Consider the following 23,705-nt stretch of genomic DNA (forward strand, 5'->3'; position numbering starts at 1 on the left):
CGAGGAAGGTGGGAGAAGAAGACTGACACAGGGCTCATGCAGTGAGGTAAGACGGGATTTCCTTAATCTCACAGCCCCCAAAAACCAGCCCTCCCGACGGAACCACTCTGCATCATCCCAAACGGAGGAAGAGGGACATAGATACGGGACCTGCATGGAGGGGTAAGATGATTCTCCTTACCCCCATTTACCCCTTACCACATTCCTTCCATGGGAACTGTTCCCTTCATTAGACACAGTGTGGTGTCTTGATTGACTTTCAACACACTCTCCCCAGTCTCAGTGAGGACCCTCGCAGTTCTCCTTTGAACTCATTCCAGAGTGCAGGACACCTTCTCTTTTCATTCTATGATCTATTCCACCCTGATCAGCATTGCATGGACTTTGGTTACTGCAAGAAGTACTACTTTATGAGTGCTGACTCCGAAGCGGGCTCCCCTTCTAGTGCAGCTCCGTCTTACGATGCTAAAGAGGACTTACCCATCTTCACGCCGGCCGGTGTGAGAGGCCCCGAGTCTTTTTCTTTCTCCGTGATGAAGCAGGAGCAAATACATATCATTAAGGATGCTAGTCACTGCCCGGGGGAGTAATGCCAGATGTTATCTACTCTGTTCCCGGAGGCCAGCCCCAAGCGGAAAGGGTCTGCGTCTGTGGAGGTGTCTGCGACAGCGGTACCAGATTCAGAACGGAAAGGTAGCATCCATCGTAGAGGTACCGGATGGTGCCTCCGTTCACTCCCGAATTGAAAGTCGTATTCTCTGTCCCGGAGCCAGACATTTATCCTGGAATGGTGATCCAGGAAGTCGATCCGACCTGGGTGGACAGTCACGCGATGCCTTGGCAGTTCCTGCAGCAGTGTAAGGAGGTCCGGCAGGCTTGAGCCGTGGCACATGTGGCTGCCTCCGAAGAGCAGCTGGCAAGTCTTCTGGTCGGTGAGTAGGTCCATGTGGTTTCTTCAGCCCAGCTGATCGATACACAGGCATCCACTTCCAATGTACCGGGTGGTACTACTCAGGACTATTATTGCTCCGGTCACGGAGGTAACTGCTGTCAAACAGAACCGGGACATTTCTGTGCCAGTCCAACCTCGTACTACCTTTCCCGTATCCCGCCCAGAGACACCTGTGTTTACTAACAAGTATAGGCTCCTATCACCCCGGCCCCAGTCACCTGTGATGTCCGTCGTTCCCAAGTGTACTGCCATTAATGTATGTGCTGACATGTCTGTAAAATCTGCAGAGAATGATGTGTCTAACTGGTGGGATCCCATGTTCAGAGGGTACGTGCCGCATATGAACAGGACACGTTTTATGCTAGAGAGGGGTAATCAGGTGGATCATTGGTGGGAAAAAGGAAGGTATACTCCTGAGCAGGAGGTGGAAGTATTGCACAAGCGTAGCCGGAATATGGATATGGGTCTTTTCTCCCTTACAATTAAGGAGGATGCTTTGCTTCTCCATGGGAAGGCCCGTTATTCTGGGTTCTGCGAAGGCAGGCATGCGGTAAGAATTTAATGAAAAGTAGCCGCACTGATCAGGTGCTAGGTTTTGCAAGTCCCGTGGGTGCGATTACCCCGAGAGCACTCCCTTGAGAAAGGTCCTGTGTCTAGGACCGAAAAGTCGGTGATTGTGCCAGCTTTTTCTTCTTAATACATGTTTTTTGATATTCCTGAGTGTGCTGTCTCTTCCTTGCTTTGTGGTCCTGGGATCCTGGATTTACCTGGGTCTTCTCAATCAACTCTGCTCCCTTCCTCCGTTACCACACGAGAACACTGAAAAATCAAACCGAGGGTCTATATAAGTCTATCAGACCCCACCTACGTCATCGAATGAGCCTGAGGAAGCCGTCCAATCGGCGAAACGCGTTGCTCTAATTCGTTGAAGTCTTTTGGAACACTGGGGCTTCCGTAGCCGAGGGGAGCAGTTTGCAGTCACAGCCGCGCCAGGAACTGACATCAATTCCAACTCCGGACGCGGAGGAGAGAGCGGGCGGGGACCGGTGCAAACCGCAGCCACGGGAGCACACCAGCATATTGTAATACTATGTGAGTGCATTTATTGTGGATTTTATTTATGTGCATTAAACGTTGAAGTTTTAAAGAGCACTGTTGATCCCAATACATTATTTTGCCTCACCCACGCCCCTCTCTGTAACGGGGAGGGGAAGAAGCCCAGAACGGGGGAACTGAAATAGAGACCTGCATTGAACCCCCTGCCCGCCAGCAGTAACGTACACAACACCCCTGGGAATATCTCTGACGGGGAACCTAGGTGTATACCATAAAGACAACTGCCCTGCGACTTTACTCACACTGGGCCGTGTGAGTATTTCTATATTTATATTGTAAACCACAACGACCCCTCCTGCACTCAACTGCGGAAGGGTCACCATCTACCACAAAGATACCATCTTGGGATTGGGTTTACACACGGCCGTGTAAGCATTTATTATATAGTACATATCTATTTTAATTTTTCACCGTCCCACTTACCCCCTTTACTGGGATCACTCTGTGGTAAATTGTCTGTATTTGTTTTATCTGTGCATCTACTTATCCCTCGCTCCCCCTACTTTGTTTTGTTCTGGAGTATATGGCTCCTAAGTTCAGTAGCACAGCCCATTATAGAGAAATCAGCGCTGAGTATTTAGTGAAGGTATGGCAAGTGGTCAGGAACATTCACCTTGATCGAGTGGAATATGTCAGTGAGCATGGGCGGAAAAGATGCTATTCGGTCACAGTATCGGCTAGTGATGGCAAACTAGTCAGAAAACCCGATCCGGACCACTATTATTAATAGAGCAAGAGTGGTACCGCATATTGATATGGGAAGATTACAGAGCTGTAAATGTGCTGCACAGGGTAAAAGGTTCTCCAATATAGGAGGAACCAGTTATGCCAAATGATATTACTGCTTGCATGTACTGTTAATTTTGCAATTCTGTGGTTGCCGTCACAATTTATTGGTAGTGCATAAATTATGCTCCTCATGTGTGGCGTGAGGAGTTTTTCACCAGAGGAAGGATGTAACCTAGTGCCCCAGGCTATACCTTTCTTTGACCATAACATTATAAATCCTGATAGGAACAGGCATGTTGGGGTTAAACTCCTGCACTGGGCCTAGATTGTGAGTTGCAGACTGGATAGATATAGTGTTATCATATCCAGGTGCAGGCCTAACGGCAGTTTGGAGTGTCATGCCTGGGAGGGTATATACTGGGTCATATAGTTACATAGTTACATAGTAGATGAGGTTGAAAAAGGACGTACGTCCATCAAGTTCAACCTATGCTAAAATTAAACAACATATACTTTATCCTATATCTATACTTACTTATTGATCCAGAGGAAGGCAAACAAAAAACCCCATTAAGGGGAAAAATTAATTCCTTCCTGTCTCCAAGAATTGGCAATCGGATTAATCCCTGTGTCAACATCCTTCCCATGTATACTTATTTGGTATATCCCTGTATACCTTTCCCATCTAAAAAGATGTCCAACCTTTTTTTGAACAAATCTATTGTATCTACCATCAAAGTCTCCATGGGTAATTAATTCCACATTTTAACTGCTCTTACTGTAAAGAACCCTTTCCTTTGTTGCTGGTGAAATTTCCTTTCCTCCAACCTTAAGGGATGGCCCCGAGTCCTTTGTACTGCCCGTGGGATGAATAGTTCTTTTGAAAGCTCCTTGTATTGTCCCGGAATATATTTGTATATAGTTATCATATCCCCTCTTAGACGCCTCTTTTCTAATGTAAATAAATCTAATTTAGCTAGCCTCTCCTCATAAGTTAGAATGTCCATCCCTTTTATTAATTTGGTGGCTCTTCTCTGCACTCTCTCTAGTTCCATAATGTCTTTTCTTAGGATTGGTGCCCAAAATTGTACTCCATATTCAAGGTGTGGTCTTACTAATGCTTTCTAAAGGGACATAATTATGTTTACTTCCCTTCCATCCATTGCCCGTTTGATACAAGATAAGATCTTGTTTGCCTTTGCAGCTACTGCATGACATTGGGCACTATTTCTAAGCCTGCTGTCTACAAGCACTCCTAAATCCTTCTCCATCAAGGATTCCCCCAATATATCTCCATTTAATTTGTAAGTCGCCTTTTTATTCTTGCATCCCAAATGCATAACCTTACATTTATCTGTATTAAACCTCATCTGCCATTTACCTGCCCACGTTTCCAGTCTCTCCAAGTCCTTCTGAAGAGAAATTACATCCTGCTCTGATTCTATTACCTTACACAATTTAGTATCATCAGCAAAGATGGAGACTTTGCTCTCGATCCCAACCTCAAGGTCATTAATAAAGAAGTTAAAAAGCAGGGGTCCCAGTACTGATCCCTGAGGTACTCCACTCACGACTTTAGCCCAACCTGAAAAAGTTCCATTTATGACAACCCTCTGTTGTCTGTCCTTTAACCAGTTTTCAATCCAGGTGCATATATTATTACTGAGTCCAATTTTCTTTATTTTGTACACCAACCTCTTGTGTGAAACCGTATCAAAAGCCTTTGCAAAATCTAAGTAGACCACATCAACTGCATTACCCTGGTCTAAATTCCTACTTACCTCCACGAAGAAACAAATAAGGTTAGTTTGGCAAGATCTATCCTTCATAAATCCATGCTGACTATTACTAATAATTTTGTTTTCCATTAGGTATTCCTGAATATCATCCCGTATTAAACCTTCAAGTAGTTTCCCTACTATTGAAGTCAGGCTTACAGGTCTGTAATTTCCCACTTGTGATCTAGCTCCCTTTTTAAATATAGGCACCACATCTGCTTTACGCCAATCTTGTGGTACTGAGCCTGTGGAAATGGAGTCCTTGAATATTAAAAATAATGGTTTTGCTATTACTGAGCTTAACTCCTTGAGAACTCTTGGATGTATGCCATCGGGGCCAGGTGCCTTATTTACTTTATTTTTTTCAAGTCGCTTATGAACTTCTTCCTCAGTTAACCAATTGTTCATTAATATGGAGGTTGTGGCTTCCTCCTGTGGCACTACTATTGAACTTGATTCTTCCCTGGTAAACAGAGGCAAAGAATTTGTTTAATACCTCATCTTTTTCCTTATCTCCAATAATCTGCCTTCCCATCTCACACTGAAAGGGTCCTATATTTTCTTTTCTCATTTTTTTGTTATTAAGGTACTTAAAGAACTTTTTAGGGTTGACCTTACTTTCTATTGCAATCCTTTTTTCATTATGCATTTTTGCTAATTTGATTGCCCTTTTGCAATTTTTGTTACATTCCTTTTAATTCTGATACGATGTCTCCGTCCCTTCTGACTTAAAGAATCTAAACGCCTTCCTCTTCTTGTCCATTTCCTCCCCTACCTGTTTATTTAGCCACATTGGTTTTGACTTATTTCTTTTATACTTATTACCCAAGGGTATACACTGATAAGTGTGCTTTTCTAACAATGTTTTAAATACTGCCCATTTATCTTCTACATTTTTCCCTGCAAAAACATCATCCCATTGTATTACTACTAGATTAGACCTCAGTTTATTAAAATATGCAGTTGGTGTGATGCCTGTCAGTACCTGGACCTGCCCTGTTATGGGGCAGGTATAAAAGTTGACATTCCACTAAATTGTGTCTGTCTTTTCCCTCCCTCTGTGGAGTGGGCGCAAATCCACCTTGCCTTCAGGGCTCTTGGGTCCTCAAGCCCCTGTGGTCTGATCCAGGGAAGATGGAGGAATTGAAATATGCTGTATCTACCTCAATATATACTAGTTATACCATCACTGGCTTGAGTGTGTCTATGAAGGAGGAGTGCTTGTGGGGAGAACTTCTGTCCCTGGCAGGAGCCCTAGATGATGGAGGTGCTGTACCATGAGACCTGATGAAGGGAATGGAAAAGTAGAGACAGTTAGTTAGAGAAATAGACAGAAAAGCCTCTTGGGACAAGTGAATTAATCATTAGATAGCCAAGCACTTCAGAGACTGTGAAAAGATGGAGTGTGAGCAGGGATGTAGCTACAGTATAGCCCAGGTAAAGCCTGGGGGCCCATGCTCTTGGCGGGATTCTAGGTCTAGCTGAGACCGGTGGTTGGGGAAGTGCCTGGACTCATCCACCAGGTGAGACTGACTTCTTGTTGCATTAGGAGCAGGGGGAGGTGATCAGCCAAGCCCAGATAGGAGACCTTGAGGCACGGGAGGGATCGGGGCACCTGTGCCTGCCGTGATGACATGGGGGGAGTGGGGCCAAGGAGCTTAATAGCAAAAACAAGGCGTGGTGTCCCAGAAATAGGGATCGTCCAGGCCCTAATCTACATCGGCCCACACAGCCCCCCTGGCACGTGGGGGATGGTCTTCAAAATCCCCTAAGATCTTGAACTATATAGTGATTATGAGCAGAGATGAGACCTGGACCCTGAACTGCTGCGTAGAGCAAAAGTCTGCACTGTCATTACAAATTCACCTACCAAATGCTGTTTTTGCTGTTACTGGTTATTTACTGTTGAGTTTATATGATGTTATATCAAACGTTGGCATTCAAACCCTATAATATTCAGTGAACTATAAACATAAGTTCAAATAAGCCCATGCTGGGACCCGTTACTGAGCAGCAACCGGAGGGGTTCTGTTTTGCACCTCTACCGAACACAGGTGCCATCAGAGGCATCCCAGCCCTTAATTATACATTTCCATCTTCTGGAACTTTTTCCCCATTTTTTTTCAAGGGCAAAAGTGACTGGGCCAGGAGGGCCTGCAGTGGCTCACCTTATAACATTGACACTCCTTACCTCCCCAACCCTAACTGGACCCTTCCCTTACTAAATAGTACTGATTTAAACAAGCCAGATTTGTATTACACATCCTGTATCTTGACAAGGTGTTTCTTTGTGTACATTACGCACTTTCCCTAACAAACAATGTCTTTGAAAATAATTTCACACAGCGTAAAAGGTTTTAGTAGTCCATGTAAAAGGACAGTTGCACTTTCAGACTACAAAAGAAAAAAAGGGAGATATTATCTTATTTCAGGAAATCATTTCCAACTTCACAAGGCCCCTACATTCTTTGATAAACAATATCAGAAAGCATACCACTCTTCAGGCGAGGTTAAAAAAGAGGAGTAACTATTTTATTTAACAGACGCATACCATTTAGAACAGATCTAGTAAAAACAGACAAAGACCTGTTCTTAGTGGGAATATTATATGGACAGGACATTACTATCGGAAATGTATATGCTCCTAATGAAAACAGCTTAACAATGTTCACAAACGTTTTCAACATCTTGGGAGGTGTGATAAGGGGAGGAGTGGTCCTGGGAGATTTTTACCTAGCTATAAATCTGGACCGCTAAAACTCGGGGGCGTTCCCCAACATCAACCGTAGAAAGGCAGATGTTGGAGCCCTGACCAGAAGCCTTAAATCGCTCCTGCTGGTGGATGCCTGGCGTGACATGAAGGAGTGTACACTGGGGCCAATGTTAGTCCCAGAAAAAATCGGTGCTCAAATGAAAAAAGTATATGTTGTAGCCAATCCAATGTAATGAAGATCTTAGAAACAATAAATAATATGTCCATGTAATAACTCACTCTCCCATCCACAAGTAAGGATATATACTGTAATAATACAAACGGCAACTGGCTAACCTATATAGCACCAAATGATTGCCTAAGGGTTACTCACGGTTACCCACGATCAGTCCTGAGGGGGAGGGAGAATGAATAAACAGCACTGCAGTGATCGCAGCTCCGAACAGTGAAGCAGCTGATGAAGAGCCGGTGAATTTCGTGCCTCTTCGTTGGACTGACCTGTATCTGTCAATCTCTCCGGTCTGCACTCCGTCGGCGTCTCTCAAGCACCATGTGTGCGACATCAGGGGAGGAGCAGATCGCTGCGCCACAGCTGATCACCGCGCGGTCTTGCTTGACAGTAGTGATCTGAGCCGTCAGCACGGCTCAATGGATGAAAGGTGAAGGATCTTCAGTGTAGCGTGCATCCCTGCACATGCGCATGAAAGGAGGGACGTCCCATAGGGACAAACAGGAGCACAGCAAAAACGAATTGAACGGCAGGCAGGATACCAAAAATAAAAAAGTTTTATTAACTAAAAAACAATAACATGAATAGTCCTGGCAGGTACTCTGACGCGTTTCACGCGCTGGGCGCTTTGTCAAAGGCGTGACATGAACACTACGGTAAAAGATTATTCATTTTTCTCACCCCCTCACCAATCCTATTCCTGGATAGATTATCTTTTAATAAGAGCCGGACTAATTCCCCAAATAATATCGGCTAAAATCCACGGTATGGACGGGTCAGGCCATACGCCGGTAGAGCTCCAATGTACAGATTTTAACGTAAAAAACTCAGGAACCAGTTCAGCAAGTCCATATTAAAAATCCCTGAGATAACGTCTTGGGTAGAAAGTGAAATAGGTCACTCCTTCCAGACCAATGTAGGAAGTGTATCATCACTAATGACTTTCTGGAAGGCCCACAAGGCCACTATTAGGAGCAGACTCATAAGAATAGCTGCAGGCAGAAAAACCACAAAGACTAGGTAAAATCAGTAAGGCACTGCCAAAAGTACAAACTCTAACCAAACAACACAAAAAACCTAAAGAGACAACACTTGAAAGATTAAAAGAAGCCAGAGCAGAACTAAATTTATATTTAAATTCGTATGCAGAACATTCCCTTAAATGGATAAAGACAACATATTTGAAAAGGCCAACAAACTGAACTCAATGCTTGCCTCAATGCTTAGGAACAGACAAACCCTGCCACAATATATATGCATTACGATTAAAATCTGGCATACTCAAATTAAACCGTAAGTTACATAGTTACAGAATTCCAAAAGTGTTACACAAATCTATATGATGGAAATAAAGAGAATCACAATGGCCAGTATGAGTGGCAACTAGACGAATATTTAAAATCAGCTAAACTGCCTAAACTTACCAGAGCAGATAAATGTATGCCAAGTAAGGAATTCACAATAGAAGAACTCATAGAAGTGATCAAAGGCCTAAAGGCCTATCACCTCACTTATTGAACCTATATAACTCGGTGCTAGCAGACACAAATCTAATACCAAGTATGCTTAAAGCAGCAATCTCCCTCAGACTTATGGAGGGGAAAGATCCAGCCTGCTGTGCGAGCTACAGGCCAATTTTGTTAATAAATATGGTGGTAAAAATATTTTTTTAATTCCTAGCTAACAGACAAAATGTAAATCCTCCCCTCCTTAGTACACCCAGATCAGGTGGGTTTCATACCAGGGAGACAGGTGAATAATTGATTTAATAACCCATGGCGACTAAGAACAAAATTTCCTCTATGCTATTAGGGCTAGATGCTGACAAAGCTTTGACCGGATAGATTGGTTATACATGTAAAACACCCTGAAGACCTTTGGTTTTAGTGATAGGTTTCCAAAAACGATTCTTGCATTGTATAGAGGTTCAACAGCAAAGGTTTTCAGCCAGGTATTCCTATCAGCTTTGTTCCCGATCAAGAGTGGGACCAGGCAGAGTTGCCCTTTGTCTCCCGTTATATTTGCATTATGTATGGAACCATAAGGAACTATGTGAACATTGAAGGAATACAGGTGGAGAACCAGCAGTACAAACTGTCTATGTTTGCAGCTGACGTTATTCTCACGCTTGCAAAACCATTAACCTCCCTGCCAAATGTATTCAAAGAACTGTTGGATTTTATACATTTTCAGGTTTTAAAATAAATAATAAATCTGAAGCTCTGTAACGGAGTGCTCACCACAAACAAGGCGAGGTGAGGATTGATATATAATACTAACCCACAGCCGCGTGGGCGCGTCTGGAGTGTAGATAGGTCGAGTTAGCCGGATCGGGGTTGGAGAGCTCTGGATGATCAGAGATACTTGCCGAGGTCGGGGTTGGAGAGGTGCGGATCGTTGAAGGTACTTAGCCATGATCTGGATTGGAGAGGTGCGGATCGTCATGGTACTTTGCCGAGGTCGAGGGTTGGAGACGTGCGGATCGGCGTTGGTAGCTGGGGTCAGGAGTTTAGAAGAGCAGAGTCCAGAAGAATAGCCAAGGTCAGAAACAGAGGAACTAGGAACCGGAGGACAAGACAAAACTGTGGAGGCAAGGGTAGCAGTGAACACGTCGCATATAGGAAGGTTTATACTCCTCCGATTTGCCAGAGGGCCTGCTGAGCATATATAGGACACAGCAGTCAATGAGGTAAAAGACTGGAGGGGGTGCGTCAGTGAGGTGGGCCGTGATTGGAAGATGAGATGCAGGAGACAGGTATGGGAAGGATCCCATAAGCGGGACAATGACGCTGCGTGTGCGCTGCGCATCGAGTACGTGCGCTGCGCATCGATGACGTTGCCGCATGGGCGGAATCTGGAGGTGGGACCGAAGAGAGAGGTATTAACCTCCGCGCGGGGTGCACGCGCCCGCTTAGCATGGCGGCTGGTCCCAGGATAGGGAAGAGTATCGTCATGAACAACGGGAGGCGCGGGGGCCCGATCACGGGTTGGGGTGAGTGCCGAGTGCGCCGAGCGCATCACAGATCATGTATTCTGACAGTACCCCCCCTCAGGAGCGACCTCCGGGCGTCTCAGGGAGGGCTTGTGCGGATATTTGGCGTGGAAGAGCTGGACAAGCCTGGGTGCATGAAGACAGTAGCGAGGAACCCAAGACCGTTCCTCACGACCAAAGCCCCACCAGTGTACGAGGTACTGGATCGACCTTCTGGAAATCCTGGAGTCCAAGATGGACTGGACCTCGTACTTCTGCTGGCCCTGTACGAGAAGAGGAGCCGGAGACGAGGATGAATCGGGGAAGCGAGGATCACGAATGGCTGGCTTCATCATGGAGATGTGAAAGACAGAGGGAAGCCTCATAGGAGGAAGGCGCAGACGGTATGCCACCGGGTTGATCTTCTCCACAAAAGAATAGGGTCCGATGAATCTTGGTGCTAATTTTAGCGTGGGAACCTTGAGGCGGATAATCTTTGAAGACAACCACGCCCTGTCTCCCGGTTTGAACTCTTGAATGCTCCTACAGTGACGGTCCTCCTGTGTCTTCTGTCTAGAGGTTGCCCTGGTAAGATTCTGTTGGATTCTTTTCCATGAATTCTGTAGCCAGATAATTCTGTTGTCTGCTGCTGGTACCTCAGAACTGGGTGTGGTGAAGGACAGGAGAGACGGGTGAAACCCATAATTAATGAAGAAGGGTGACTCCATGGTGGATTCATTGCACAGATTGTGGTGCGCGAACTCGGCCCAAGGAAGGTCAGTCCAGTCATCCTGCTGGGTGTCTGAGATGAAGCAGTGAATATATTGCTCCAGAGACTGGTTGGTTCGCTCTGTCTGACCGTTGGTTTGGGGATGATAACCCGAAGAGAAATGTAGAGATATACCTAATTGCTGTGAGAAGGAACGCCAGAACTTCAAAATAAACTGTGACCCACGATCGGAGCGGCACCCCATGGAGGCGAAAAATTTCTGCCAGTTTGGGAGAGTTGGGAAGACCTTTCAATGGGATAAAGTGGGACTGCTTAGAAAAGCGGTCTACCACTACTTAGATGGACACGGGCATCCCTTTAGACACGGGCAGTTCCACTATGAATTCCATGGACAGATGGGAAGAGGTCGAAGGAGTCCTGGCGGATTGTTCCGAGGAGTCTTATTCCGAGCACATGTTGAGCACACAGCAACAAATTCCATAATGTCCTTCTGCATGCCGGGCCACCAAAAGGTCTGCTCCACAAGATCGGTGGTTCTTCTAGTGCCAGGATGTCCAGATGACTTGGAAGAATGACCCCATTCAAGAACCTTCCTCCGATGAGGTGGTGAGGTAAAGAATCGCCCTTCAGGAACTTCAAGACCTTCTGGGATGTGGGACTGATCTTGTACGATCTCTCTCAAGGCATCGAAGGTGTTAGCGGAAAGTATGTTTTTAGAGGGAAGTATGGTTTCCTAATGATCCTCGTTTTTGTCATCCACCAAAAACTGACGGGAGAGGGCATCGGCCTTGACATTTTTTGAACTCGGTAGGAAATAAATAATGTAATTGAAACGGGAAAAGAAAAGCGACCACCGGGCCTGTCGAGCGTCTAGGCGACGAGCGTCCTCGATGTAGAGTAAGTTCTTGTGGTCCGTCAAGATGGTGATAGGATTCTCCGTGCCTTCTAAAAGGAGGATCCCAGAAGCGGAACAATGACGTGGCTCGTGCGCGCGCTGGCCGCGTGTGCGCGCTTCGTACTGATGACGTTGCCGCATGGGCAGAGTCTGGTGGCGGGACCGGAGAGAGATATTAACCTCCACACGTGATGCGCACGCCTGGCATGTCAGCTGGTCCCAGGAGAGGGAAGAGTAGCGTAATGAATGACGGGAGGCACGGGGAGCCCGATCACAGGATGGGGTGAGTGCCGAGTGCACAGAGCACGTCGTGGATCACGGATCCTGACAAGCTCTAAATATTAACCTTGAAAAGGAGGTGGTAAAACTAATAACTTTAAATTTTGTATTTAAGTATCATCCCCTAGCTATAAAGTACCTAGGCATATACATCACCAAATCCCTGGATTTTCCACACAGGCATACCAGGCCTAAACCCTCTTACAAATCTAGGGCTCTATGCACTAAGCGCCGAAAAAGTGCAATCGCCAAGTGTTCCCTATCGGCATGATTTTGGCGATTTGCCCACGCAGTATTCTGTAAGGGCCGAATCCCTGGCGAATCACTGCGAAAGCAAAACGCCGATGAGCCGGTGATAAAAGAGCCTGGCTCCCGATAGCCTGGCGATAGGCCGTTTCTGCCGATATGTGTTTGCAGCAGAGAGAGATCAGCCACTCTCTCTGCGCAAACATCGGCACATTAAAAATCTTTCTAAACAACTTTTACTCACAGTGTACATGTGCAGAGGGTCTCCGGAGCTGAACCGCATTGGTTTCAGGTTCGGGGACCTCCTGCTTCCCGAGATACATGCCCCTTTATGAGGTGCCGGTATCCCTCTGCATTTAAAGGTCCCGATCACGTGACCGCGGAATGTAAACAAAGCAGAGGGATACCGGCACCCCCTAAAGGGGCCTGTATCTCAGGAAGCAGGGGGTCCCCGGACCTAAAACCAAAGCGGTTCAGCTTCGGAGACCCTCTGCACATCTACACAATGTGTAAAACACAAATATAAATAAACAATCATTACTTACCTTAGCGGCTATCCGCTATGGTAATTAAGCAGCCTTAATGTATTTTTAATAATAGTGTGTGGGAGCAGGGGGTCCCCTGAGCTGAACCACATTGATTTGTGGCTCAGGGACACCCTGCTTCCCGAGTTACAGGCCCCGGCAAGGGGCATCGGGTGCCAGTGTCGCCGCCATCTTTATAGAACCCACGTCACGTCTTGGACGCTATAAAGATGGCGGCGACACTGGAACCGATGCCCCAAACCGGGGCCTGTAACTCGGGAAGCAGGGGGTCCCTGAGCCACAAATCAATGCAGTTCAGCTCACGGGACCCCCTGCTTCCACACAATATTATTAAAATACATTAATGCTGCTTCATTACCATAGTGGATAGCCGCTAAGGCAATGAAGGGGTTAAGGCATAATAGCATGTTTATTGGGGACTATTGCCCCCAATAAACATTGCAATACACAACATACACCCCCTGTGCCCCCAACAACCCCTATACCCCCATTACATATATCTCATTTTTGGGATGCACAGCAATGATACTAGAGGCCGGCGGGGGCCCTCTGGTGTTCCCCGCAGGCCTGCAGTACCAATTCTGTGCCCCCCCCCCAAAAAATACAACAACACAAATACTTTACAATAAATACAGCCCCCCTAAAACATACAATACAGTAATGGGCAAAATTACTATTATCCACAAATGGATAATAGTGCATTTGTCCATTTAAAATACATAAAGAACAATAAATACATTAAATACATATTGCACTCACCCATGTCCGGCTGCCACGATGAAGGCCATCCTCATCTTCATCACCGTCCATGCCCCCTCCGATGCTGCAAAACAGAAACAAGAATAAAAACATCCAATGTAATGTCCCCTAACCCCTTAATCACCATAGCGGTTACTAACCGCTACAGTCATTAAGGGGTTAACTCCCCCTCACCCACCACTCGGGAGGATACATACCCTCCCCTACTACCCAGCCGGGAGGCCTACCCACATACCTTTGGGACCAATACCTCTCCCCCCACCCCCAGTAACAACAATAAAAACAATACACAGCCCACAATAAACATCATTCTATTTATTAAATACATAACCCACCCCCTGTGCCCCCCCATAAATACATGATTTATTCTTTCACATACAGGGTTCATACCCCAGGCCCACGTGAGTTCTCGGTGGGCCCGACGGGTCACCTCACAGACCTACAGGTTACCAGCCCGTGATATGTATTTATTGTTCTTTATGTATTTAAAATGGGCACATTCACTATTATCCATTTGTTGATAATAGTAATTGTGCCCATTACTATTCTGTATGTGTTAGGGGGGGGGGGGGGGGTTATTTCTTTATAAGTATGTATGTGTTTTGACATTAATTGGGGGGGGGGCACAGAATTGGTACTGCAGGCCTGCGGGTAAACACCCGAGGGACGCCGCTGGCCTATAGTATCATTGATGTGCATATATGTGTATATTAGGGGGGTATAGGGGTAATATATATATATATATATATATATATATATATATATATATATATATATAGTGTGGGGCTTTTTTGTTGTTGTGGGTAGCGGGGGTGGGTGAAGGGGATATTTAGCCCCAACGGTGGTTTGTTTAGGGCTTGCGGGTGGGTAGCGGGAGGGCTTAACCCCTTCATGACCGTAGCGGTATTAACCGCTACGGTCGTGAAGGGGTTAAGTGCACCCACAACCCCCCCGCATGCCCTAAACAAGCAACAAGGGCCAAATACCCCCTTCACCCACACCCGCTACCCACAATAAACCTGGCACAGCGGGTTAACCCCTTCATTGCCTTAGCGGTTAGCCGCTAAGGTAATGAAGTGGCCTTTAAATGCATTTTTCCTGCCTCGGATGCATGCCAGGGGGCTCCGGTGCGGGTATCAGCTCCGGAGACCCCCGGCATCAATCACAGACAGGAAAAAGGCCTGATTTTTTCTAAGTGTCGACCTTGCCGATGCTTATACACCACCAACCCGCCAACTTTAGTTGGCGGGACGGATTGGCGTAAAACTCTCAATTCTGGAGTGCCGATCAGCAGCGAAAAGCTGATCGGGGCTACCTGAATTCAGCCGAGTTCAAAAAGTGCTGATAAGTGGCTTATCGGCACCCGGCTGCCAATAAGTTATCGGGAACAAAAATTGCCGATTTTGGCCAATTATCAGCGCTTACTGAATCGGGAAGGCATTTTTGGCGAGAAAATGGCAATAAAAGCATTTTCGGCGCTTAGTGCATGAGGCCCCTAATTGGGTCGGAAATAACGCTTTACCCAAGGAGACCTCGGTGGTTCGCCCTTCCCCAGGGTTTCACACCTCCCTCTGCACTATATGTATGTCTAAAATGCTGTAAAGTACTATTGTGAAACAGGATTAGAAATATGTTTCTCGATATAATCGACTATGTCCAACCCCTCTTCCATTTCCCCCTCCCATTTACTTTCTGTAACCCTCACCCACCTGCCTTTCCACACTCCCATGCTTATGTATAGTTGCAAAGGAATAGGTTTAAAAAATAAAAAACTCACAATTTATAGAAGTGTCCATTCACAAGGTATTATGTAGGGTCTGTATGATCACTGTGTGGTGGTCGATGCGCTGGTTCTCTCTTGATCTGCCCAGAGGGTCTACGCGTTTCATGGGTGCTCCCCTGGGTAGATCAAGCTGAAACAGCTGAGCAATGACACACGTTCGACTGCTGAGAGGCGAGTGACGTCATCATCACCAGACTCCAGCAACCGGACGGAGGGAACTGGCTGACGCGCCGGCTAAGACCCCCCACGGGAGGAGAGAACAGCATGCATCGACCACCACACTAAGATACGGACCCTACCTAATACCGTGCGATTGGACACTTCTATAAATTATGAGTGCGCATTTTTTAAACCTATTCTTTTACACTAATAATTGAATTTAATATGCCTTGGAAGGGTCTCTTACGCTCTTTACCTTCGATAAACTTAGGCCTCGTCCCCAGTGTTAGCTGCTGTGTGCGCTGCGGCGGGAACAAGATTCGTCCCTTTATGGTGCCGGGCCCAGTAGCTGCCTGCATGCGCATGTAGAGATCGTGATGCGCAACCACATTTTGTAAAGACAAGGATTTTGTCTTTTCTTGTGGCAACAGAGCGCTGGCCACGTCACGACGGCGGTTCAGCCAATGAGGGCAAACCAGCCACATGACGTCATGACCGCGCCGGCAGGTTCTATGTACAGGAAAAAGGTCTGGTCCCCTTCTGTCTTGTTTCAATGCCCAGTCCTTCGGTGCACTCAGAACCTCTTTCCTCTTGTCAGCACCTTTGTGTACTGAGGAAAATCTCTTTCCTGTGTCTCACATGACACTCTTTCACAGAGCTCTCATTAGGCAGGTGGAGTCTGGTCAATTTCCTGGCTGTACTTAACCAGATCCCTGCTTGATTTTGAGGCAGTTTCTTCAACAGGGATAAGTCCCTGTTACAATACCCCATTGAAGTCAGCCTCTTATGTCATCCTTGTGTTTTATAAAAGCGCGTAAAAAGCTAACATCCATACAGAGTCCTTCAAACAAATATGTATGCAATTGAAAGTGCTGGAGTGATATTACAACACTCCTAGTGTCTGATAAATAAGAGAACAAAGGATTGCAAACACTTAGCTATATATTCAGTGTTTTTTGAGTGGAATTATTACCCAATATTATTGGTCTTTCTTTTGTTTGTATTAAGGTTTTATCTTGTTTAGGCAAATAATAGAAGATTGATTCTTTTTTTAGTCAATATGTTGCTGTCATGCGCTCAGGGGGTATGCTGGCAAAGAGGCTGATCTCGTGTGTAGTTCTGTCATGGAGTGAGATCTGTAAGTGGGGTCTGGTGCCTAGCACTTGTATGGGGACCAAGAGGTAAGAAATTCGACTCCTTACATCATATGTTAGTCCCCCCCAAAGAGGATAGTGCAATCAGGCAAAAGGAGCTGCAGCGGCTGTGCCGGTAGTTGCGGCTGTGTATCCAGCATCTGTGTCAGCTGTATGGACTCCCACGCCCCCTCCGTCATGTGCTTCCTGGGTCTCAGGTAAAGATAGACAAAAATGAAAGAACATCCGGATCAGCAATTGAACGGCAGAATCCAATGTAAGCAGCACTCAGGTAAGTAAAAAAAGGGCTTTATTTGGACAAGCGGCAATCTCCATGGATAACTCCTACATGTTCCACGCCTGCAAGGCGCTTTATCAAGGAGCGATAAAGCACCTTGCAGGTGTGAAACATGTAGGTGTCCATGGAGATTGCCGTTTTTCCAAATAAAGCCCTTTTTTATACATACCCGAGTGCTGGTTACATTGGATTTTGTCGTAGTCCTAAATAAGTTGTTTTGTAATTCCTTTGATGCTAATGCTTCCTTATTAATTATATTTGTTTCAAAGTGGACGCTTTTACGGAATCACCCTGAGGTCATATTGAAAATTTGTAAGAAATTCTCATTTTTTATGTAACAGATAAATTAGATTTTTTTGGTCTGGGGCTCGAATCAACCTGTCATACATTTGGGTAATACCAAATATTCAGATTCAAACAAAATATTTTGCTTGTGTTAACAGATCGGTAAACTACTGGGTAGCACTTTGTTCTGGAAAGCTGAAAGGAAGGAGGACTATTGGTTAGAGAAGGAGAAGAGCCATTCTACAAAAAGAAAGTCGGGCTGGCTTCAGCATCATTGGTTGATTTGAAAAGTGTGGATCTAAAAATGTTATTACTATAGAACAGAGGTGGGCAACTCACAGGGGTGGGCAACTCCAGTCCTCAAGAGCCACCAACAGGTCAGGTTTTCAAGATATCCCTGCTTCAGCACCGGTGGCTGTATCAGTGCCTCAGTCTTCAACTGACTGAGCCACCTACAGTATGCTGAAGCAGGGATATCCTGAAAACCTGATCTGTTGGTGGCCCTTGAGGACTGGCGTTGTCCACCCCTGTCCTATAGGAGAATGATCCAGACTTCCAAACTTAGATCTCTCCTTTCTCATAGTCCACAGGTGACCCTGTGTGCATTTTTTTTCCTTCAGATTGTTTTTATTAGTTTTCAACATAGTACAAGTAATAGACATAGTATATCCAACAATATGACCACATAAACATACATTTTTGTTTTTTAAACACGATTTCTTCTTCCAACTTCGCTACAGTATGTGTTGTGACTATTTAGTGCCCAATTCCTGAAATCAATCAATCATACTAAACTGCTCCACTTGACCCTGGATGCTTTTCAGCTCCACCTCTAGGGTCTCCCTCGCCTTTACATTTTGTTTAATAATTAATTCAATGAGTCAATTAACAGTCTGTTAAAATCAATTGCCATTTCCCAATACACTCTCTTCGTTATTCAAATGAAACTTCAGTATTTTCCTCAAACATAAACCTTTCGATATTTGTTTGACCCTTAAATAATTATCCACACCGGCAACATCCCACCACATAACAGTACATGTCTCTTGTAAAATACATGTTTCTAAATGTTATAAAAGGGCTATTAAGTCCACAATGTCTTTACATATTAATTGTTCAGGTGTGTAAAAAAAAATGCCCTATTTCTGGCTCCAATGTCTTGCCTGTGTGTGTTGTATTTTAATTGAGACCATTTTAGACTGAAAACATACCTGCAACACACTTCCATTGGCTATATCTTGAACGTGCAAATAAAAAATGATATATCATAAATACAAACGCCATAAAATTGAAAAGGAATATACAATACCGAGATCCAGAAAAAACAATGTTGCATAGGTAAAAGTGGCTGGTACTAAGGTGTAAAACGGAAGGAAAATGTTTGTTTTTTGCAGTCTGAAATCCAATATTTTCGCATAGCAAGCTGGAGCCTGTCCAGGGTGTTCTTCACCTAAATATAAATATTCATCTGTTAAGATAAGCAAATTCTCACTGTAGTCTTTGGTGGTTTTATAGTACCTCAAATCCAAAGTCACCTGTCTCCTCAGTACTTGTGCATAGGGTTGCCAGGTATCCGGTATTGAACCGGACAGGCCGGTATTTGGTTACCCTGTCATACCGGACATGGGATAGAGCAGGGCTGCTGCTGCTAGGGGGCTGGGCAGCTTCTGATTGGTTGCCGCTGTGTAATTCAGCGAATCAGGCGGTGGCAGGAGCCTGGGGGTGGGGCCAAAGAGCGGAGGAAAAGCAGAGAGGTGAGGCTGTGTGTCTCTCAGTGTCCTGCTGTGTGTGTGTGTCTCAGTGTCCTGCCTGTGTGTGTGTGTGTCTCAGTGCCTATCTGTGTCCTAAGTGTGTGTGAGAGTATGTCTCAGTTTTTGTGTGTATCTCAGTTTGTGAGTGTCTGTTTATCTGTGCCGTGTGTGTGTGTGTGTGTGTGTGTGTTGGGCAGCTTCTGATTGGCTGAATTACACACCAGCAACCAATCAGGCGGTGGCAGGAGCCTGGGGGTGGGGCCAAAGAGCTGAGGAAAAGCATGCAGCAGAGAGGTGAGGCTGTGTGTGTCTCAGTGTCATGCCTGTGTGTGTGTCTCAGTGTCCTGCCTGTGTGTGTCTCAGTGTCCTGCCTGTGTGTGTGTCTCAGTGCCTATCTGTGTCCGGTGTCCTGACTGTGTATGTGTGTGTCTGTCTATCAATGTCCTGCGTGTGTGTGTCTGTCTATCTGTGTCCTGCGTGTGAGTGTGTGTGTGTCTGTCTATCTGTGCCCTGCCTGTGTGTGTCTGTCTATCTGTGTCCTGCCTGTGAGTGAGTGAGTGAATGAATGTCTGTGTGTGTGTGTGTGAATGTGAGTGTATGTCTCAGTGTGTGTGTGTGTGTGTGTGTGTATCTATCTGTGCCCTGCTTGTGTGAGTGTGTGTCTATCTGTGTCCTGTGTGTGTATATCTGTGTGCGTATCTCAGTGTGTGTGGCTCAGTGTGTGTGTCTGTCTGTGTCTTGTGTCCTGCCTGTGTGAGTGTGTGTGTGTGTCTGGCTATCTATGTCGTGTGTGTGTGTGTGTGTGTCCTGCCTGTGTGTCTATGTCACAGTATGTGTGTGTGGTGTGTGTGTGTGTGTGGTGACAGACAGTACATACTGTACAGTACTGGCAACTTTGTTTAATTGCTCACTCACCCTTACTTTTCTTTTACTATAATAATAGTCTTCCCATTTTCAAGATCTATTAAAAATATCCACCATTGTAAATTCTCAGAAAGGCTCCATAACTCAGCTCTCATCACAGCAGCATTGCAATCTCTGCAGCACCCTTACTTGCAGATCATCCCCAAGAAGGCAGAGCAGGTTACTTATTCAATGGCATGATTCAATATGCAATTTAAAGCTGGATTTTGAAGTCTAAATTTGAAAGCTACTGTACTGATAATGACAGGGAGGAGAGGTGAGAGGATGAAGGGATGGGGGGTAACAGAGGATGAAGGGAGGGGGTGAGAGGATGAAGAGAGGGGGTGAGAGGATGAAGAGAGGGGGTGAGAGAACAAGGGGAGATAGAGAGGATGAGGAGGGGGTGCAACAGTCTTGGAATTAGGAGCAGTATTGCTCGCCATGTACAGTATGACTGCAGGTCAGTTATTTATAAATCATCTGACCTTTACGTAATTTGTTCTAAATTTCACTCCAAGCGTGCACCAATTTGCACTATTTCATATTCTATTTCCTAAAAATATCCTTGGAAGGGTGCTCCCTTCCAAGACTCCTCCCCAGATTTTTTACAAAATAGAAAATAAATTGGTGCAGATTGGTGAATACTTGGAGTGAAATTTAGAAAAAAATTCATAAGTCAGGTAATTTATAAATAACATTCATCCCCACCAACAATTCTCGCACCTTTCACCATTGTGTCCAGTATTTTTGGACAAGCCACCTGGCAACCCTACCTGTGCACTGAATAATGAAAAAGCAATGCATGGCTCAAAAATCCCTAAACCGGTTTTTTTTTTACCTTGGAAAGGTTATTAGTCTACAGAATTATTCAAAATCACCTACACGACACTCCTTTAACATGCCACTATCATTAGTTCACTTTGGTTCCTGCAGAGATTCCTCTTTTATGGATCAGTAACAGAATGCACAGAGCATGCAAGACTCCACAGCTTCTTCCTCATGTTCATGTAACCTACAACAGATCTGCATTGTTACAGGATCAGTACAACTACCAGAACTTTGAAGTTTTAACGGAACATCTTTCTTACTATCCTTATTCAGAACCCTCTGGCTTTTAGACGAAAACTACAGTATGTTCAAAACAATCATAAAATCAGGGGAAATTGCCAGAATACCACCTACTCACCACATATTTGCTACAATTTAGGGACAAGAACCAAGTTATTTCTTTTGTGGTTTTGGTTCATTGGATGGATCGCAAATGCTTAAGAAGGCAATTATATTGAAATAGGAAGTATTTCCATATAAAATATTTTTGAAATATGTAGTTGTCACATTTTGATAAAGATTGCAAACAGGAGTTTTAACTCCAGAGACATTTGTTTGTAAGGTTTTATTTTTATTTGGGGACAGAATAAAATGACTGTCATTTCCTCCATAGGTTACAATGGCTTTTCTACCTAGTGATTTAATGTGTATAATACAGATGTAACGGTGTTTCTGGCCCGGCCTGACCCACCCAATCTCACATTGGCCCCTGTGGTCTAACCGGTCCCCATTACAGTGTAGATATGCCTGATGGTGCACCTGTTGGCTACAGGACTCCTGAGTCTCCCGCATGATGGTGTGTGGGGAGGACCCGTCAGACAGGCAGCTGAGGTAGTGTGCTGAGTCTCACCTAGTTCCAGTGCAGCGCCTCCACCTCACCAGGGTCCCTGCGTCCTCATGGGGATGATCCTGACGAGGAACTCCTCGGTGGTGCAACCTCCTGTGTAATCATTGGACTCTCACACACAGGGGTTTCTCTGATCAGCTCCATCTTTATTGTCACGGTGGGCATAGCTGCCCTCCACAATGGGGTGTATTTAGCCGATCATCTCGCCCGTGCTCCCCTTTGATAGGTATGTCACCGAGATTAGGGATTCACTATTCCCGTAGGAATCACTGCCCTGTGCCAGGTCCCTGGACACAGTCTCCCATGGAGTTACTAGAACATAACTAACACTCTGCAGAACTTGAACTCCTTCCTGAACCTTGCAAGAACTTCCCAGCAACTGTACTCGCCTTGAACGCTGACAGAACTAACTCTTTGACACAGTGCTGTGCCTTATGTAACTTCTGAGGCTGACACACCTCTGACATCACTAACCATGGAGTCAGAGCATGTGACCAGTCCCATCCATACACAGGGCACCCCACCAGGGTGTGAGGGAAAACCTCCATGATTACTGCTGGCATGCCCACACTTACCAGGCCTTGCTGCCAGCAGGAGAGATGACTGTAGGCATTTTACATGACCGCTACATTCTCCCCCTGGTGAATCCCATCGTCCTCGCTGGGACCTAAATTTGTATACCTCTTTCCAGGAAGCACTGTAACGGAAAACATAATTAACATCACACAAACTTCCTCATAATGCAGTACACATGAATACAGTCATCCGCTAAGCCCGCCCCGACCAGCAGCCACAGACCCGCGTGATGCACAGTACCACCTAAAAATAGTGATAGGGGTCCGGTTTCTTTACTTCTCTACCCCCCATATCCAGAACTGTTACTGAGAAATGCCTGGGTAATCCCCTCTCTGGTCTATATGTTACTCTGTGTTTATAGATATTTCTCCCAATGGCCCATATGCGGATTAAATGTTCTATCCGTTCCTCGGCCTTCTTTCCTATCACGGAACTCCCTCTCCCCACTAGGTGCATTTCTATGGCCTCCCTAAGCCACCTATCCCGGTTGTCCTCTATCTCATCCATGAGAGGCTCAGGGACATACGGGTACTCCAACCCGTGGGAAGATTTATACCGAGCCATTATGGTTCTCTCGGCCCTACTAATTCTAGTCAGGTCAGCCTTACCTGCCCTCCCAGGCAACACCCATGATAGGGGCTCATCAGGATCCACGGGGTCATAGTATGCTAGGACCCATAGGCTCTATTTCCCTATTCTCAATCTGCAGCCATCGCTCCTGCAGCTATCTGTCCCTCTGTTCTGGGGTAAACTCTCCCACCGCCCACCAATAGTCCACTACATCCTCTCGCCGGATGAGGAACCCAGTGCGGTCCATCCAGGCCGAGTACCCTTCAAATAATGGGGCCCACCACCGGTTCTCCCGAAATCTGTTTGACCCTCCTGAGTCCCTGTCATCGTCCATGGAAAATACCCCTGATGACCTCTCAGATCGCGGTACGGACCACCTAAACGACCCCGAGGCCTTTACTACGGGTTGGGGTGCTGTAGTTGCCACTCTCAATTCTCCCCCTCCCCTTGAATCGCCCTCCGTAGCGCCACTGCGCTGCCTTTCCCCAGTCCGTCTTCCCTCTCTCCCTTGTGAATTGTCCACGTACTCCAGGCTAGGCGGTGAACCCGGTGACCGTGGGATGGGGGTAGGGGTGTTAACTATGGCGGGGGTTTGGGCATAGGGGCACGGAACGGGACCCCACGGGGTTA

The 23,705-nt window shown here is 45.9% G+C and overlaps 1 protein-coding gene and 1 long non-coding RNA gene across 3 annotated transcripts in view; one reads left to right on the top strand and one right to left on the bottom strand.

The window, feature by feature from the left end:
- CYP7B1 (cytochrome P450 family 7 subfamily B member 1) overlaps positions 1-23,705 on the top strand; it is a 319,498-nt gene that overhangs the window by 241,131 nt on the left and 54,662 nt on the right. The window lies entirely within an intron of this gene.
- On the bottom strand, positions 5,673-19,271 carry LOC142484267 (uncharacterized). Its single transcript, XR_012797766.1, has 3 exons — positions 19,136-19,271; positions 18,910-19,050; positions 5,673-5,859 (listed from the first exon to the last, which is right to left on the bottom strand). It is a non-coding gene; the product is annotated as an uncharacterized LOC142484267 (long non-coding RNA).

The sequence above is a fragment of the Ascaphus truei genome, chromosome 2 (assembly GCF_040206685.1).
Source record: "Ascaphus truei isolate aAscTru1 chromosome 2, aAscTru1.hap1, whole genome shotgun sequence".
NCBI lineage: Eukaryota > Metazoa > Chordata > Amphibia > Anura > Ascaphidae > Ascaphus > Ascaphus truei.